Below are 18,172 nucleotides of genomic sequence, written 5' to 3'. Positions count from 1 at the left end.
GTTAGATATTATGTGTATGTGCAGTTAAGAAACAAGGGTGGGGAAGCTGCTAGTCCACAAGGCAAGGGTTAGATTTCTTCTTCAGTAGCTCGGGAGGGGTTTCCCCGCAGGGTAGAGGAGGTAGAATGAACGTCTTTTGGGTGGTACCATCCTTACAGGGAATTGTAATGTATTGGCTAGTGTGTACCACTGCCCCAGGATGGAATGGCAGAGCTGATTAAGATGTTGCTTTCTACTTGTTAGCCTATAAGCAGGCAACTGATTTAGCGTGACACCCGGGAGAATATATTTCTATCCCTCCAAATCAAATTTAACCATTAAAATTAAAGCTGATACTTCAAAATTTCCCCACATGGCTAGCAGCCATCTTACCAGGGCTGCTGCTGCTATCAGTCTATTGGACAATCTAGTGGCCAAAGCCTCAGATTTCTGATGTTGGCTGCCAGTTATATTGTAAATAAAGGCCTTTAACTGGCCACTTAGCGTCACCCACCTCTCCCACCAAGGAGCTGTCTGAGCTCCTGTCCTCTAGATGCCCCTCACATCATGAAAATAGCATTTTGTTATTCAAAAATCAGTCCAGAACCTGAACATTGCAAAGGGAAGGATATGACCTCATGAAGGACAAGACCAACGATGCAAAAGGACTTTCTTGAGAAGTGGATGAGGTCATGTCTTTTATTGGGCTGATTTCTGTTGGTCAAAGAGACGAGCTTTCAAGTTCAGCTCTTCTTCTTGAGGTAGCTATGTATTTGGTTTCAGTTCTCTGGAACAAAAACCAGCTTCCACCTAACATCCATCCACTTTCACATGAAGCCCAAACCTTGAACCAAATTTTAATTCTAAAACTAAAGAGAAGATTTTCTATCTGAAACAAAACCCACAAATTGCTATTGAATTCATTCACTCAACTTTTAAATCCAAATTCAAAAATCCCTGGCACGCTCTCAAAAGACTGTCCCTACCTACAAAGCCCAGTGCGGCTTCAGCTCCTGGGGATTCTCAGTATGCTTTGGGAGCAGAAGACAAGGAGTACTCTCCTTAGCTCTGCTGAAGGCGACATCTGTGTGATTGCAGTGGCTGTTTCTACATTTTTCCTGAATATCTATCTGTTTTGCTGTCCAACTAGTGCAGCTCCAATGGTGTTGGCAAAAAAATACCCCTGGCTGGTATACATGTATACGTTGTCGGACCCTGCTCAGAGCAGGTCTAGATGACAGTGGGGATAACACTGGAGGCCAGTCTACATTACCGCTTGTACCCACAGTAGCCACAGCGAGGCTTCACCACTGCTACAGCCACGGGGAGGGATTTCTGGGAAAGGCTCAGGGTGGACAAGGCTGGCATGCGGGATAGCTGATAACTGTGGTGTCCAAATATAAAGCCAGTCAGGCACATCCAACTTTCTGTTTCTTACATTCCCAAGGGATTGGCTACAAATCGTTGAAGAGAATTTATCGGCTCCGTGATTTGATGCCAGGTCTCGGTCTTGTCATTTGGGAGAACAAGAGGAACCAGAAGACCCTGCTGTCCAAGGTCCCTAACATGAGCCCTTTGATAGCTCAGTTGGTAGAATGGAGGACTGTAGGGGGCGCTCAGCAAGATATCCTTAGGTTGCTGGTTCAGCTCAAAGGAGAGCGTCTTTTTCTATTGGGATGATTTAGTTGGGGATTGGTCCTGCTTTGAGCAAGGGGTTGGACTAGATGATCTCCTGAGGTCTCTTCCAACCCTAATCTTCTATGAGTCTATAAATCACAGTCCACCTTAAACAGGAGGCATTAGGGAAAACACTACAAACAATAGGCTTCCATAAAATCGTGTTCCAATTTTGTCTCACTTGTTTATCAGGAGCACACTGCATTCTGGAACTCTCTATATAGCACACAGAGACATCTAGTTGCCAAACAATATAACTGCAAGTAAACACATAACTCCCCTCACTTATTAAATTGGGAGCCTTCCCACTGACATTAGTGGGAGTTGGACTGGGCCCCAGACTGAGAGGGGAAAAACCAGGCCCTACAGAGAGTTAATTGATTTGGTGACTAGAGAAGAGCACCAGCACCAACCCTCAAATCTCAGAACATCTGGCATATGTCCTCCGAGCCCTGGGGCTCTCCTGGCCAGAGGTGAAAGCTGGGATGTGCAGCACGCCCAAAGGTGTGCAGTGCAGGGGAATGTGGAAAGCTGCAAGATAAAATGAAGGCCTGGAATAAAAAGATGGGAATTATTCATGCTTAGTTGTTTCCCTTCCCCCACTCCAGCAAATCAGAGTCAAACACTAAAACGGAGACAAGGCCCCCTTTTGCTCTCTAAGGGCTAGAAGTCTTTTTATATTTAAATGAAAATCTGTCAAACTAATTAAGTGAAGATGTAACGGTCTCATTTTGTGCTCATTAGAGAACATCATAATGGCCATAAATTCCTCCGAGGGAGCGAGACTGTGTGTGAGTGCACAGTCTTAGAATGTCTCAGAAGATCCAGGCTCAACCATGTCTTTTGTCTTTACTTTAGACTTTGTGAGACAAACAAAGGCCATAGTATTGCTTAAATTAGATGCAAAGTGCTACATATTACTGCAACTTTATAGGCGAGGGTTTTGCATGCACAAAACAGTTAGGAAACTCGAGTCATGGTTCCCACAGTGACAGTAATTTGGCCGTCATGTAGATATGGGGTGTGACAGAGCATTGTATAGGGTGTTCATTATTGTGCTCGAACATATATGCACAATACAGTTGGTGCTGTGAGTTGCTTTGAATTTACTATTGGTAAGATCTCAAATAAGATGTTACGTTAATGTCATTTTTTTATTTTAATTTCCTCAATTTAAAAAAAAAACAAGATATCGAGCAATGGCATATTGAAATAAACTGCACAATATTTTGTCATATATAATTTTCTTTATTTCTCCTTCTTTCCCCCTCCCCCAAACTTAAGCAAAGCAAGCCTTCCCCGTTGAGGTTTATGATCTTGTCAGGTGTGAACTTTTAAAATAAAACTGGGCTGGAATTAATAAAAACTACTTTTGAATGAACCATGTACAGGAAAAGCAACTGATCATCAGAGCTCATTACTGCTACATGTGTGGACAGAGTGGGAACCATTCAAAAGCAATCAGAGATTGGGTGGGGGCGGGGGCAGTTCTGACGCAGTAGTAGCAAAAAGGCAGCCGAACACTATGCAGCAAAATAGACAATGGGCCAGCGTAGAGACAGGAGATTAGACAGCTGGTCTCATCTCTCAGGCTATGTGCACTGGAGACAACGGTTAGGTTTAGCTACAGATGGTGGGTAGACGGTTCTTGAACCCCCAGCTGGTGCCCCCAAGTGTGATGGTGGCCACCAGAGAAAGATTAGGAAGGACGCCATGATGAAGTAAAGCCAGGAAAAAAGGGTTATTAAACATACAGTACCACCAGGCAGGATTCCAAGAACTGATCAACAACAAAATAGTGATGAGTGTCATCACTGTTCCTATTGAAACAACATCTACAGTTCCACCAGCTAGAAAAGAATTAGGTTATCAGTCCCCACACTACAGGGCATAAGTTAATCATCAGTTACCGTCAGAAAGAAATTTTCCTCCATGGTTAGTGTTGCACCCGTAGGCACATTCTGGGGGTGTTTTGCAAAACACCCTGTATTTAACCATTGGCTGAGAGAAGATCCCAGACTGGATGGACTACGGGTATATTCTGGCACGGTGATTCCTATTGCCCACAAGTATTTCCAATAAGTGGGCTAAGTCAGATGCGAGGAACAGGATCGCTGCCCAAGTGGAGACCTCCAGGTGAAGTTATCCATGTGCATTTGCTCCTTCCTAAGAATAAGTCAAGAGGAGGCTTTCATTTTCCTCAAGACTGAATTAGTCCCAGGCCAGCTCCTTGCTGCAAGAGTGAGTGTAGCATGACAGTGAGAGAGAACCACCACTTCAACAGGGGGCATCATTAGACAATTATTCTACTGCAAACATTTATCCTCATCATTACCAAAGCTTTGATGCCTTTGGGGAGGAATTTGTGTAATGAAACGATGCCCAGGCAAAGATTCATTTCCCTACCTCCCCTCTTCCACAAAAGAAATTAATCTAGTTTAGTGATAAATGAGGCTGGGTTACTGCCAGGAGAGAGATCTAAGCTGGAACAGCCTCATGTGGCAGAGCGAGATAAATGGATTGCATTTTATGTGATGGGCCTGATTTGCAGAGGTGCCAGCTGACCTTGGTGGGAGCCGTGTAAGCGCCTCATGCACCAAAAAACCCATCCCTCTTACCTACAGTGGGAACTGTGGGTACGCCAATAAATGCAGGATTGAGTCCTACATTACAACATCCTCATTCACTGGAACACTGAATATAGCAAACCAAGGGGACAAGTGATAGGAGAACCGCTGAGTCTGGAATTAGTCTTCTATTATGCTTGGATGTTTATCCTAGGCTGTGTCTCTGCAAAATTTGGCTAATAATCTCCATTCGTATCCCACCCGTCTTTTCAGGTTAGACCAGAAATGCCCTGGGACTACCCTTGTGGTATTTCAACAGTTTGGTTCTGGGCAAAGCAAGAAATCAGAGGTCCCAACACCCTGAAAATCATGGTTGGAAAAGAGGGAGAGGGAACAGTGGGAGGAGATTTAATGAACATTTCAGAACCTAGTAAAAGATTCCATTTTGTTTCATTTCTGGAAATGGGTCAGATTCAGGGGCTGCGATTGGTTCTCATTGGTCTACCCTGTCTCCCTCAGCATAAGGCTTTCCATTACCAGTCGTCGTTGGTTTGACACTAACCTAATGCATAGCTCATTGAAGTCAATGGGAACGTGTCCATTGACTTTCATGTGGGCTTTGCATCAGATTCCTAGTTACCTCTGATCCAGGCAGCCCTTACTTACGTAAGTCACCCATTTGCTTCAGTGGGTGATCTGCTTGGGGCAGGAGGATTACAGGGTTTGGCTTGGTATTAATAATTCCCAGTTAAAACAAAAGCCTAAATCTTCTGTCACTGAAAGATAACAGCTCAAGATCAAGAGAAAGAGAGAAGTATAAAGTGTCTGAAAGTCTAATGGCACCTGGAAGATGCAATTCAATTGTAATGGGGCATCCTCTGATTTGGGATAATTTCTTTGCTCAAGGTAGTTATTGGATTGTAGTGACTTGTTTTCCCATCTCCACAGGCGCGGGAGACTCCTCTACTGTATTCTCCCCGGCCTCCAATGAAGAAAAGCTTTGCCTTTCTTCTTATCACAGTTAAATGATACCTGCAGCTTGAAAGACCCTCCCCCCATCCATGGCCTTAGGCAAATAAATCTAGTTCTCAGAGAGCCGGATAGTGGGACAAATCGCCTGCTGGAAACTGACAGCGGACAGGTGATAATGACTACCTGTTGATTAGGGGGAGAGTCCCATCTCCCCAGCAACCCTTCTGCAGCTATCAGCTTTCACTCTCTTCCCTATGATCAAGCCTGCCATTATAGTGGGTGCCTAATTTCAAACACTCACGACAGCCTGGAGCACTGATGGGGATGATTTTCTCACCCAGTGCGGGACAGATCTTCCGGAGTGGTATGAATGATGAGAGAGATTCTTCTCCCTGACTGTTCTCTGACCCCATTGTGTTCCTGTGGTTTTCCCACCACACTCATCATGTATTTATTACAGCCCATTAATGTGTTAGATGTATGAGTATAAAACAGCTCAGTCGATAAGAAAGCCAATATGCTATCTGGAAAGTAAGTAGCATTAACCTCTTCTAAAGCATGCGCTCCTCAAAGCCTATGGAGGTGGCTCGGCCAGACCAACTTTCCATATGAAACGACCACGCGAAATTCATTATCTCTTCACATGATCACTGTAGCCATATTGAATGGCCTGTCGTGCCAGTAAAGTCTCAGAGAACTGAGTCAAAATATAAGACAAGTTACAAAACACAACACACCTATGAGATCCTACCAGGCCATCTAGTCCACCACCAGTTCCAGGTGTGTTCCCTACAGAACCTGTCTGAGCACTTTACAGTCTCATTTTAAAGCCCACTGGGATTTTCAAATAGGCTCAAGGGAGTTAAGCCTCCCACTCCTGTAGATTTTCAATAGGATTTGGGCACCTGACTGCTGTGGGCCCCTTGGAAAACATCAGCCCACACTTTATTAAAATGGAGCCCCTCATGCACATGTCAGAAAGTATGTTGCAGCTGTTCACCTACATTTGCTCGTGTGGTTGCTGTGATTGCATTTGCAAATGAAGCAATTGCAATGATACCTAACTAGCTATTAGCACATGCAATAACTCATGTACCTGAGCATGGGATTCACAACACATTTGGTCTCTAGCAATCAGCTCCCAGGCACAGAGAGAGTTGCTAGTCTACTCTAAGCAAAGTCCCCCTGTGCTAGATAGACCTATAACTGAAATGACATCGTCACCTAGTGCAGACTGTACAGCTGCAGCTGCAGACAGCAGGTCACACAAGTTCATTGAAACATGCCTGTATTGACTGGAGAGACTGACCTTTGAAATGGTTCTTGATGTAGTAATCTGAAATGCACAGGTCAATTTACTCTTTATACTCGCTAGATAAAAAGTAGCATTTATCCTTTACTCATACATGAACTCAGCAAAACACACGCTGATCTACACCATTCCTATGTGCCATCGCACAGCTGTGTGTAAAGGACAGGTGTCGGCCCTGGAAACAGGTCAAGCAGAAATCCAAGCTGAATTTGAAGCAGCCTATTCTAGTCTGCCAAACTGAACGCAAACTTTTGGGGTTCAGGTTTGGCATGACATCACCAGCCCAGAAAGTCCTGTGCTCTAGGGGCTTGATCCGGCACTCTGACCCTGATCCTGCAAAGCACTTAAACACATGCTTAATTTTGAGCACTCGTATTTAAAAGGAGCTCGTCTCTTGAGTCCAGTTGATAAGAAAAGTTCAGGGCTATGGGGAAAGAAGGAGCTCTGCATTTTAGGAGCTGATCCCTGAAAGTACAGGAAGGAGGAGATGTAAGAGGTGCCTTCATATGCCCAGTCTTCTCCTGCTTCTACACTCTTGATATGGGCTCTCAAAGCATGTGTCCTTACAGGCTGGCATTTATCATGCTCAGGATGGGATGGATGGAGAGAGAAACAATGTCACTGTACTGTGACACAGTACAATGACTTCAACTGAAGTCACTGAAGCTATATTGATTTAAATCGTCTGAGAACCTGGCTCATAATCATCAGACTAAAGATGAGCCCAACTTCTCTGTGTCCAGCTATGCAGAATATGAACCTAGTGAGCTTCATAAAAGATAGGGACCATAAATGAACATGCCCATGCAAAAGATATGCAAATTATCATTGGGTAATATTCTGTAAAATTAAAGGGCCCATAGGCCACTGTTTTACCGAGTGGAACAGTGACGTGGATATTCATCCACTGGATGATACACTGCGAACATCAGCTCATCTCATACACTAACGAGCTCTCGGATGCGAATGCCGCTGGGTCACTATTGTCCTACTAGAGTGGATTTGAACTATTGCACATGTCAGTTAATATCCCCATGTGCTTTTGGAAAATCTTGGTTTAAAAGAAAAATGCCTCCTCAAACCAAATACAAGCTGAGGAGGGAAAGGCCTTTTCCCCTTTAATGCTCACCACTCTGGAGAAGGATTCTAAGCCTTTATCCTGCTTATTCATGAGTGTGTGTGGGGGGGGAGGGGGTTCTTAATAAAAAAAAAATCATTCTTGAGAAGCTGTTGCTATGAAACTCCATGGTTCACAACAGATGGCAGTGAGAGCTGTTCTCAGGCCTGGCTCTGAAGCTCTCCACTCAAGCATACCATTAACATTCCTCAAATACCTCAGGCTCTGGCGGCTTCCATGCGGGCCGCCAATCCCCTAGACAAGCTCAATGCAGGCAGCTCCTCTGGTGGCGTCTCTCCTCAAGGTGCTCCGACAGCTCTTGGACGCATGTGGGACTGGCTTTAGGAGGGAGGCTGTCGCCCCCCTCAGCTTTAGCCGCCAGACGCTACAACTGGGAAAATGCTCTGATTCCTGATATCAAAATTCAGCTTGTGTCTGAACCAGCTGAGGAGCTCTAACCACCCCTCTCTTTTGGTAAGTAGAGAGAGGCTGAGTATTTTCAACTCCCACTGACTTCCACAGGAGTTGTGGGTACCCAGCACTTGTCTGGATCAGGCCCTCGGCAGGTTTTACAAGGGCTCTCATGAATTATTTCTGCTCAGTGTTGAGGGATGAAGCAAAGAGCTAGCCCCCTAAATCTGAGGATCATTATCTTTCCACCACCTTTGGGGTGCACGACACTTCACAGACACAGGGCTGCTCGTCTAAATGGGACTGAGAACAGGCAGGAGGCTGGGAGGAGAACAGCAGCAAACAAGGGGAAGGGAATGTAGCACTGGAGAGATTAGTGATGGAAAACAAGCAGAAAGGGAAGGAGGAGGAGGGAAGGTTGCTGGATGTTCAGAAAGAGAGGAGCTTCTGCTCAGGGAGCAATGAGATAAACTACATACACGGTGTTCTGTATGGGACAATCTAGTTTAGCCAGTGGCCTATTACCATAGGTGCTGGAACTAGGGGTGCTGCCGCATCCCCTGGCTTGAAATGGTTTCCATTATATACAGGGTTTACAGTTTGGTTCAATGGCTCACAGCACCCTCACTATACAAATTGTTCCAGCACCTCTGCTTATTATTACTTATACACCTCTACCTCGATATAACGCAGTCCTCGGGAGCCAAAAAATCTTACCACGTTATAGGTGAAACCGCGTTATATCGAACTTGCTTTGATCCACCGGAGTGCGCAGCCCCGCCCCCCCGGAGCGCTGCTTTACCGTGTTATATCCGAATTCGTGTTATATCGGGCCGCGTTATATCAGGGTAGAGGTGTAGTAGCGCCCAAAACATGATAGGTGCTCCCAGACACATGCTGTAGGAAGACACAATCCCTGTCCTGAAGAGCTCACAACCTAGGGTTTCTCTGGCTTTGGTACCTGCTTGTGCGACTCCTGAAAAGTCCTTCATGAGGATCTGAAGCCTGCATCTACGTGGGTAAAGACCTTCACATATCCCAAGGCAAACTCTGAACAGCATCACCTCCATGGCGCACACACACAGCTCAAACCACGTGGTCTCCTAGACCCAAACAGAAATGCTGGCTTTGCAGGAAAGCATTTGAATCTGCTTTGCCTGTCACGGTAGCATTGATCACATACAACTAGTGGGACTTGTGGGGGGTGATTTGCCTTTGGCTGCTGGGATTACTTATTTTTTTGATTCACTCCTACCAAAGAAGAGACAAAGAGGCAGATGCCATAGGCAAAACGCAGTGAGTGGCGTTTGATGTGCGCAGCTGACCATTTGCATAGCTGACCCTCTCAGGCAAAGCCTAGCTGCGAGATATGAGCTTGCCTCATTGTGTTGTGCAGAAGAACTGCTCCCAGACTGCCTGGGGAATGGGGCTAACCCACAGGCTCACAAGTGGGTCTGACTAACATTTCTGAGCAGGTCTCTTTCATTTTAGCGACTGTTCTGAACATATTAAAAAGCTGTCATTGCAGCGCTTCAGGGGGATCTCTCTTCTGTGCAGGCCACAGTACATTGGTGACAAGAATACTTATGACTCTGTTATTCGGAGATGGCTTGTGGGGTTGCATATTCAGAATCCTTAGTGGTTTGGAGCAGCCACACAGGAAATTTTCTCTCTCACATGCACACAATGGTTTAGATTTGGTTTATGAGCTTAAGTTACAAATAAAGAAGGAATGAAGTTTCCAGGTGGCTCTTTCATCCTTTCATCTTCTCTATTTTTTTTTATCAGTCTTTAATCAAATTCCCGCTGTTACCTCTATTGAGCAAAGGAGAACTGCTGGCATGGCTTTTAAGTGTCTGCACACATGGCCTGTCCTATCACAGCCAAGCTGCTGCGATTCATTGTTAAGTGGTCTCTGCAGGCTGCAATCGCTAAAAAGCAAAAAAGAAATGACTAGGCTTTGGCAACTGAAGTCAATGCTAATACCTGGTATTTGTTCAGCCAGCTGTGTGCTTATGGAGGACTGTTTTTAACCCTTCGGAGACTTCAGACAGTTTGGAGACTATTGAATATACCAGAGAGAGCGAGGGAGAAATTACTGATACCCTCAGTCTGTGTCTACACTGAAAACACTACAGTGGCACAGCTGCACCACTGTAGTGCTTCAGTGTAGACACTACTTGCGCCGATGGGAGGGATTCTCCCATTGGCATAGGTAATCCACCTCCCTGAGAGGCAGTAGCTAGGCCCACAGAAGAATTCTTCCGTCAACCTAGCATTGTTTACACTGGAGGTTAGGTCAGCGTAGCTACGTCTCTTGTGGATTCTTGATACATAGCTATACAGATGTAAAATCCTCCTGTAGACCAGGCCTGACATTTTTAAAACTACCTAAGGGACTTGGGTGCCCAATTTCCATTAAAATTAATAGAAAATGGGGATCCAAATTCCTTACACAGCTTTGGAAATCTCGGCCATAATGTGTATTATCTACGTACATGTTATATGTTATAGATCATAGAATCACTCAGGTGCAAGTTATCATAAATGATTCACAGAACTAGTGATGGCAATGGACTACCAGATCCATTGCCTTGGGGCCTCCATGGCTGCTGAGTTGGGGGCTGGATTTGCCCCCAAAGGACTGCAGGAATATGCATGCTTGAGAAAACACACACACACACACTTACTTTCCTAAGCACTGATAGGGCTGACAACCTGGGAAGTGGCAGCATTCCAAGAAGGAAAGTTGCTATACAACCATTGTTCTGTCCTTACCATCTATTTCTGCGAGTTCAGTTAAAAAATGGCACATAGGCAAGAAAAAAGCAGAGCCTTTTGGAGTGGATGGTATTTTACCTACAATGATGGGCATTTGCCCCACAAATCATCCCATTATCATTGCCAGAGCCTCCTCTCTTTGTAAAGCTGTCACTCCTAAGACTAATCAGCATGCATTAGACATTGCAGCTTCAATGGGGCCAAGAGACCATAACCTATTTCATGACAATTTTCATAAACAGAAATCCCCAGAAGGAAACATTCCCTTTCATATAATTATGATGACAAACCCCAATATCCCAGTAGTGCCAGTCAACCATTGTCTTTCCCCAACCTACATATAGTGCGCCAGATCTCAGGAGGTAAAAACCTGAACTGATTTGAATGGAGCTATACTGACTTACATGAGCTGAGGATCTAGCCCATCTTAGTAAATAACAGAATTATAGGCAAACTAATAGTGCTCACAGTAAAATGGGTAACTTTTCTACGTATTTGTTCAGCATTATATTAAGGGAAATAAAACCATAGCCAGTCATCTAAATCCAAGTTCAAAGTCCTTAGCTGTGGTATTTAATAAGCAATCTACAAAGCTGTCTATATTCTGGGCCAGTTCCTCAGCTGGTGTAAATTGGTGTAGCTCCACAACAGAGTTACATCGATTTACAATGGAGGATCTGGTACTTTTACATTCGTATTCTGCGGCCTACAACCTCACTGCACTAAGCACAGACAAATATATCTGTATGGCTGCTCAGGCCTTACCGAAAACAGTGATGCAAAGTGCCACATGAATTGAAACTTGCTTTATGCAGTCCTCACGGAACTAGTACCAACCTGTTACCACATCTAGGCTTCAACTAAAGATCAAATGACACGACATTGGAAATCTTAGCAATCCCTTAAGGTGGTTTGTGAGAACATTTACTACCCAATAGACAAAGATTGTTACTCCCATCACGTTGAGCATGCTGGCTGGAGTACATCATCATGGTTTCTGAAGCCTATGGAGCTATGCCCATGTACACCAGCTGAAGGTCTGGCCTGAAATATTTTTCTCTCTCTCTTGAGGGGGATACAAGATCACCCGTCACCACGGTATCTGAAGACCCTTATAACTTAAAGCTCAATAAGACTGTCTTCCTCTGGCCAGGATTTTAACATAGCCAGAGCAATGCTCTGCCCTGTTCCTGTTTGCTGCGAGTCTCACCCCAGCAACGGCTCAGTAATCTCTCATTTCATCACCTGGACACTTGTTTGTTCACTTGGAACCCTACAGCGTTTAGGACCAACCGGATTCTTGATTTTTTCCCTCCTCAGAGACCCAGCCACACAAACTACTACTCGAGCAGGTATAAAGCCGACTCGGCAGTGGCTGCCCAGAGGCTGCTTACCTTATGAAAAAACAGACCAAGCCTCAGGTAGCCCCATCCTTGCTGGTGCGCTGCTCCTACGACAGAAGGCACCGTACAGGTGCCCTGCCATGTGGCAGGCTGCTCAGCACTGACAGGAAAGAATAAGAAGGCTGTCTCGGACAAGGAAGAAACAGGAGGGTAGCAATTAAGATAACAAGCCTCAGATACAGGTGGTTCGTGCTGAGGCACCTCAGGACTGACCCAGCAGCAGGCGGCTCCAGCAGCAAATGAGGAAAAGCAGCTCAAATTACTGCCTTCCTTCCAACCAATCGTCAGCAGGCCTGACAAAGGAGCAGAGACCGTGATGGAAGGGGAAATACACAGAGTGAAGATGCCAGGCAGCTTCTGTCATGATGCCTGGTGAATGTGAGTCTCACCTATTCCTGCCACAGCAGCACTTGAGGAAGTCACCCACAGAGATCAGTGGCTGACAACCTCTTGTAACGTGTCACCTCATCTCTATAGTGTCTGAACACCTCACAATCGGTACCATATTTATCCTCATTACACCCCCGTGAGGTAGGGGAGCATTATCCCTATTTTATAAATGAGGTGACTGAGGCAAATTATCACACATATGTCTGGCAGAGCAGGGAATTAAACACCCAGATCTCCTACATCCTGATCTAGCACTGGGCCACTCTTCCATCTCTCAGTGATCACTGCTGATGTGAGGCTGTTTGATGCTTCTATTGCAATTTAACACTGGAAACATCACCATTTGTAACAATGCTACAAAGAGATGGTAAATAGGGGGATGGAGTAGTAGCTGAAAGCTTTTCAGCTTCTGACAGATCTGAATTCATTTTGACACAGCTGCTGTTTTTTAATGAGCTTGTTTTATTTTAATAGCAGCATAAAAGCTGCTACTCCTATAAAAGTCATCTACATAATGATGATTGTACCATAAATGTACCTATAACTGACGCCAAATGACACTGGCACCATTGGTTCTCCAGTGTTGTTATCGCAGCGGGCAGCATATTGCATAGAGTATTCTCAAGAATTTGTTTGAATCCCAAACAGCTGTTTGTTCCATGGCCACAAAAATGTTTATTCACTATTCACAAACATTTTGCAAGAAGGCTATTGTTTGATAAATATTTGGGGAATGGTTGCTCCTCTTTGTACAAATACCATAAGCTAACAAGCGTCTCTGTACATGAACGTGACTATTCACTACTGGTTGTGTATTATTTGCTGTTCCTCATTTGTTATTCATTGTTCTTTAAAAAGTTTCACTAATTCTATCAAGAAGCCAAAACAATACCACGTGACTTATGTGACCAATCACACCCCACCAATAAGGAATGGCAAACAGTCAAAGCGACCAGTTTGCAAATGCACCACCGGCTGAAATGTGTTCGTACAAACTATTTGGCAAATAGTTTCAAAAAAAGATTAGGTTAGCTTTAATCAAAGTCGTGAACAATTTGCAAACAGAAAAAAGGGTTCAATTTGTCAATTTATTCACCACACATAATTCTATCATCTCTACTAAAAATAAACCTTCAATAAACATTCATTGACGACGTATCATATTCATGGCTATTGCAGATTTAACCTTTGTTCTGTATCTAAGTTCTGTGGACTAGATTCCGGGAGCTGATTCTGATCTCACCTACGCCAGTGTAAATCAGGAGCAACTCCATAAGGGAGATGAGAACTAGGTCAACAATATGTGTTATACTATTGTATATTGAGACAAACTCCATTTATATCAGTGGAGTTATGTTGGATTTAACTGGGATCAGATTTTGGGCCAGTAGCAAAATAAAGGCTTAATCGTTCTAAGTGAATTTAATAAACTATCCAGCCAGACTGGCAGTGTATATGCATCAGATTTCATCGTAATGCAAATTATAAACCCCTTTTAATAAACAATCAGATTTATGATCAAATCAAACAGGGCTCTATGGGAGATTCTTACAACACAGGACTATTAAATTGGATCCTCTGTCCAGATTTTCTTTGCATGTGTCATTTGAAGCCAGCGTGCTGCAATCCTTTGCACTGGTATGGGGAAGAGGAACCTGACTCATGTCCTACTGTTTGCCCCACAGGTCTAAAGGTCAGTCTAGACCAAACCACAGACACAGAAGTGAGGCATAGACCAGAAGTAAAACACAGTATTAGCTTTTACATTCTGTAATGGTATGATCCTGCTCCAACTTAAGCCAATTGGAGTTTCAGAAGAAGCAGGGTTGGGCCCTAAAATACCATCTGGCACTGCATTGGCAGAATTTTCCTGACATACGGGATCAAAATTTAGTTTGATTATTGGCTGGACATCACTGGGATGAGCTTCTTCTCTGGAGCTGCTGTGCCTACAACCTCTGCATGTCTAGTACAGCGTCACAAAGCCAGCATCCTGTCCCTCTGGCCAGTGGTGATTTACTACTGTTCCCTTGCCAACAGCTCAGTTTCTAATGCCCCATGTAGTGTAACGCATTGTGATGGCTGGCATCTTTTTAGGAGGCAAAGGCATTTTGACATGGTCACCCTACCACCATCAATGACCTGAAATTATAAAAACAAACGAGCACATTGATTTTCTTGTCAACGTTTTCCCGCAGTGCAAAACCCTGGCAAACCTAAATGACAGCTGATTAAACACTTGACAGCCAGTACGTTTGCAATGATTTCTAATTTATTGTGTGTTTATTATAATTCTTTGGTCTCGATCAGCTTTCTTTGCTCCGTGCTCGTTGTTGGGCCTCCTCACTAGACCAGGAATCACAAGCATTTGGATGAATGGTTTTGAAAGCCTCTCAACTTTAATAAAAATACTTAGCATTTAAATAGACTGGACCTTACAGGCTGGATTCTGCACACAGTGAAATCAATGGCAAAGCTCTTCAGTAGTCTAGGAACATGCCCTATAGCTCCAAAATATTGTACAGATGTTGGGCAGATTTGGATCCTCAGTTGGTTTAATGGGTGCAACTCCATTGACGGCAATATGTGCTCCATCCCATTGTGATTACCTGTAGTATTGCCATAGCACTTCGAGGCCCCAGTGGAGATGAAGGCTGTAGGTAGGTGCTGTACAAACAAACAATAAAAGTCCCTGCCCCCAAGAGCTTACACAACCCAGGCAAAAGGTGGGAAAAAGGAACAATTATTCCTAGTCAACCGAAGGTGAATTGAGACATAGGAAAATGATGTGTCCAAGGAGACACAGACAAGAACTGAATCCATCTCTCTTGAGCCCCAAACCAGTGCCTTAATCACAAAACCCTCCTTCGCATTCGTTAATCTCTTTTTGTGAATGAATTTAAGACTCTGGTCTCCAGAGCTGTTAATCTGGTAACTTTCATGGGCTCTAGCCCCACCTCCCCTGCCAAAATCATCAGTATTGTACAAAAGTAACTGTACTGAATAATGATCATCTGGATACAAATTCCAGCACTGCTGAGTTGGCCTCTGCATGAAGTAGTGGAGCGGGAGCCAAATCCATCTCCTAATTAACGTCATTCACAAAAGTGGGATTTATTTGATTTAATTTTTTGGCACTTGGTCAAATACGACGTGAAATTACATTAGTGCTGTCGGAGGAGAGGATTAGGCCACAAAGCTCTTTGAAGGATCATGCTGGCACGTTGCTTTTTGTAAAAATGCCAACAGCTTCCCCTCCTTTTAGGAAAACCCCATTTCCACCAAATGAAAAGGAATAAGGGCCAGCGAGGAAAAACTATTCAAGAAGGGTCTGAGCTGCAGCCCATTGAAACCAACGGGACCCTTTCTATTGACATCGATGGGCCCTAAGGAGAGAGAGTTACTCATGTATTTTCTCCCAAACTCTGGTATGGTCATTTGCCAGGCTGCGTGGAAGACTTTTCAGCCTGTCTTTTTTCAAACCTGAACCGTAACAAGAGGGTCTCGCAAGGAAAGATGATTTTGTAGTTAAGGCTCTGGGACATATTGAAATCAGTGGAAGTTAGGAGCGTAAATACCTTTGCCAGATCTGGGCCACAGAGACTACACAACTTACCCAAGGTTAGAAAATCTGTCGAAGCAGAGAATTGAACTTGAGTCGCCAACGTTCGAGGCATCAGCCCTACTGGGCAATTCTTCCTTCATATACAATACTTGGTGCTAATAGGTCATAAATAAAGGTCATAAAAGCTCCTTTTTCTCACCTTTATCTGATCTGCCTATTTAGACTGTAAGCTCTCTGAGACAGTGCCCAGCACGACGGGGCCCCACTATCACGTAAGGCCTCTGGGCACGACTGTAATAATAAAATAATAATAAACAACAACAACAACAGAGAAAGAAGGACAAAATGAGAATCTGCCCTTTAACCTTATTGACCACGCTGCTTATAAAAGTTGATTCTCTGCACAGAGACTATTACCATTTATTTACTCTCCTGAACAGTAAGAACACGAGGCTTTTCATCCACATCTTTTAATACCTCTTTTGAGCATACTGTTTATTTGATCAGTTCTCTCCTTTTCTCTATGCGTCATTAGTAGCTATATTTGCACACATTAACCTAAACAAATGGTTACAAAACTGAGCAAGCAAGCAGCACCACAGCCTTTAGATTAAACTGCTCTGTGAACTTCACAAGATAACAGAGTTCATTTCCTTCTGTTAAGCCATAAAAGCGAATAATCCTGAGACCATAAGCTAGTTGCGGGGATAACAAGCCAGCTTGGAGAACTGAAAGCACCGAAGCCAGTAGCTGAGTGGGAAAAGGTGAAATTTTTAGCTGACGCTCTAAAATCTGGTCTTAAAACATGCTCATAATAGATGGCAACAAAATAATGCAAGAGATGTACATTCTGACACACACGTCTCAAAACCTGTACTGTTGCCAACTTTCTACTCGCACAAAACGAACACACTTGCCACGCCTCCTGCCCCACCCTCCTCTGAGGGCCTGCCCATGCCCCTCTCCTTCTCTGAGGCCCCGCCCCCACTCACCCCCTCCCCCTCCCTCTGTCGCTCGCTCTCCCCACCCTCACTCACTCGCTCATTTTCACTGGGCAGGCGAGGGGGTGAGGGCTCCGGCTGGGGGTGGGGGCTCTGGCATGGGCCAGAAATGAGGAGTTCAGAGTGCGAGAGGGGGCTCCAGGCTCAGACAGTGGGTTGGGATGTGAGAGGCGGAGAGGGCTCCAGCTGCGGGTGCGGGCTCTGATGTGGGACCAGGGATGAGGGGTTTGGGGTTGGGGCTGGGACAGGGGGTTGGGGTGCAAGGGTGTATGAGGGCTCTGGCTGGGGATGCAGGCTCTGATGTGGGGCAGGGGATGAGGGATTTGGGGTGCAGGAGGATGCTCTGGACTGAGACTGAGGGGTTCAGAGGGTGGGAGGGGGATCAGGGCTGGGGCAGGGGGTTGGGCGTGGGAAGGATCTGGGGGTGCAGGCTCCAGGCAGCGCTTACCTCAAGCAGCTCCCAGAAGCAGGGGTATGTCCTCCCTCCGGCTCCTATGTGGAGGCATGCCAGGTGACTCTGCACACTGCCCCGTCCGCAGGCACTGCCCCCGCCGCTCCCATTGGCTGCAATTCCCCGCCAATGGGAGCAGTAGGGCCGGCGCTTGGGGTAGGGGAAACATGCGGAGCCAGAGGGAGGACATACCGGCTGCTTCCCGTGAGCTGTGCACCGTGGAGGCTAGCAAGGAGCCTGCCAGCCCCGCTGTGTGGTGCCGCCAACCAGACAGTCAACTGCCTGGTCAGCGGTGCTGACCGGAGCCGCCAGGATCCCTTTTTGACCGTGTGTTCCAGTCGAAAACGGGACATCTGGTCACCCTACCTGCGGTTGTTTTACCTTTCAGTTCACCAAACTTCTGAAGATCAAAGCTGAAATATTACAAAATGCCACACCTTTGGAAGCCAGGTGTGTACGGTGTGACTACGACAGAGACTCTGTATTTCTGTATAAGCGCTACACAACAAAACCTTGCTTATCTGAACCTCAGGCCAAGACAGGGTC

General features: G+C 45.2%; 1 protein-coding gene across 6 annotated transcripts in view; it reads right to left on the bottom strand.

The window, feature by feature from the left end:
- Positions 1-18,172, bottom strand: part of SHROOM3 (shroom family member 3) — a 253,836-nt gene that overhangs the window by 132,199 nt on the left and 103,465 nt on the right. For 2 of the 6 annotated variants that reach the window (XM_045018425.1, XM_045018429.1), the window contains exons 1-2: positions 12,609-12,683; positions 12,211-12,319 (exon numbers count right to left, since the gene is read on the bottom strand). The exons of 1 other annotated variant lie outside the window; for it this stretch is intronic. The gene's annotated coding sequence lies outside the window, so the exon portion shown is untranslated. Of the gene's footprint in view, positions 1-12,210; positions 12,684-18,172 lie in introns of those variants that run through there. 3 more of the 6 variants (XM_045018427.1, XM_045018428.1, XM_045018426.1) reach the window with 2 other exon arrangements.

This window comes from Mauremys mutica, chromosome 5 (genome assembly GCF_020497125.1).
Source record: "Mauremys mutica isolate MM-2020 ecotype Southern chromosome 5, ASM2049712v1, whole genome shotgun sequence".
Lineage (NCBI taxonomy): Eukaryota > Metazoa > Chordata > Testudines > Geoemydidae > Mauremys > Mauremys mutica.
This window is presented reverse-complemented; position numbering and strand designations above follow the sequence as displayed.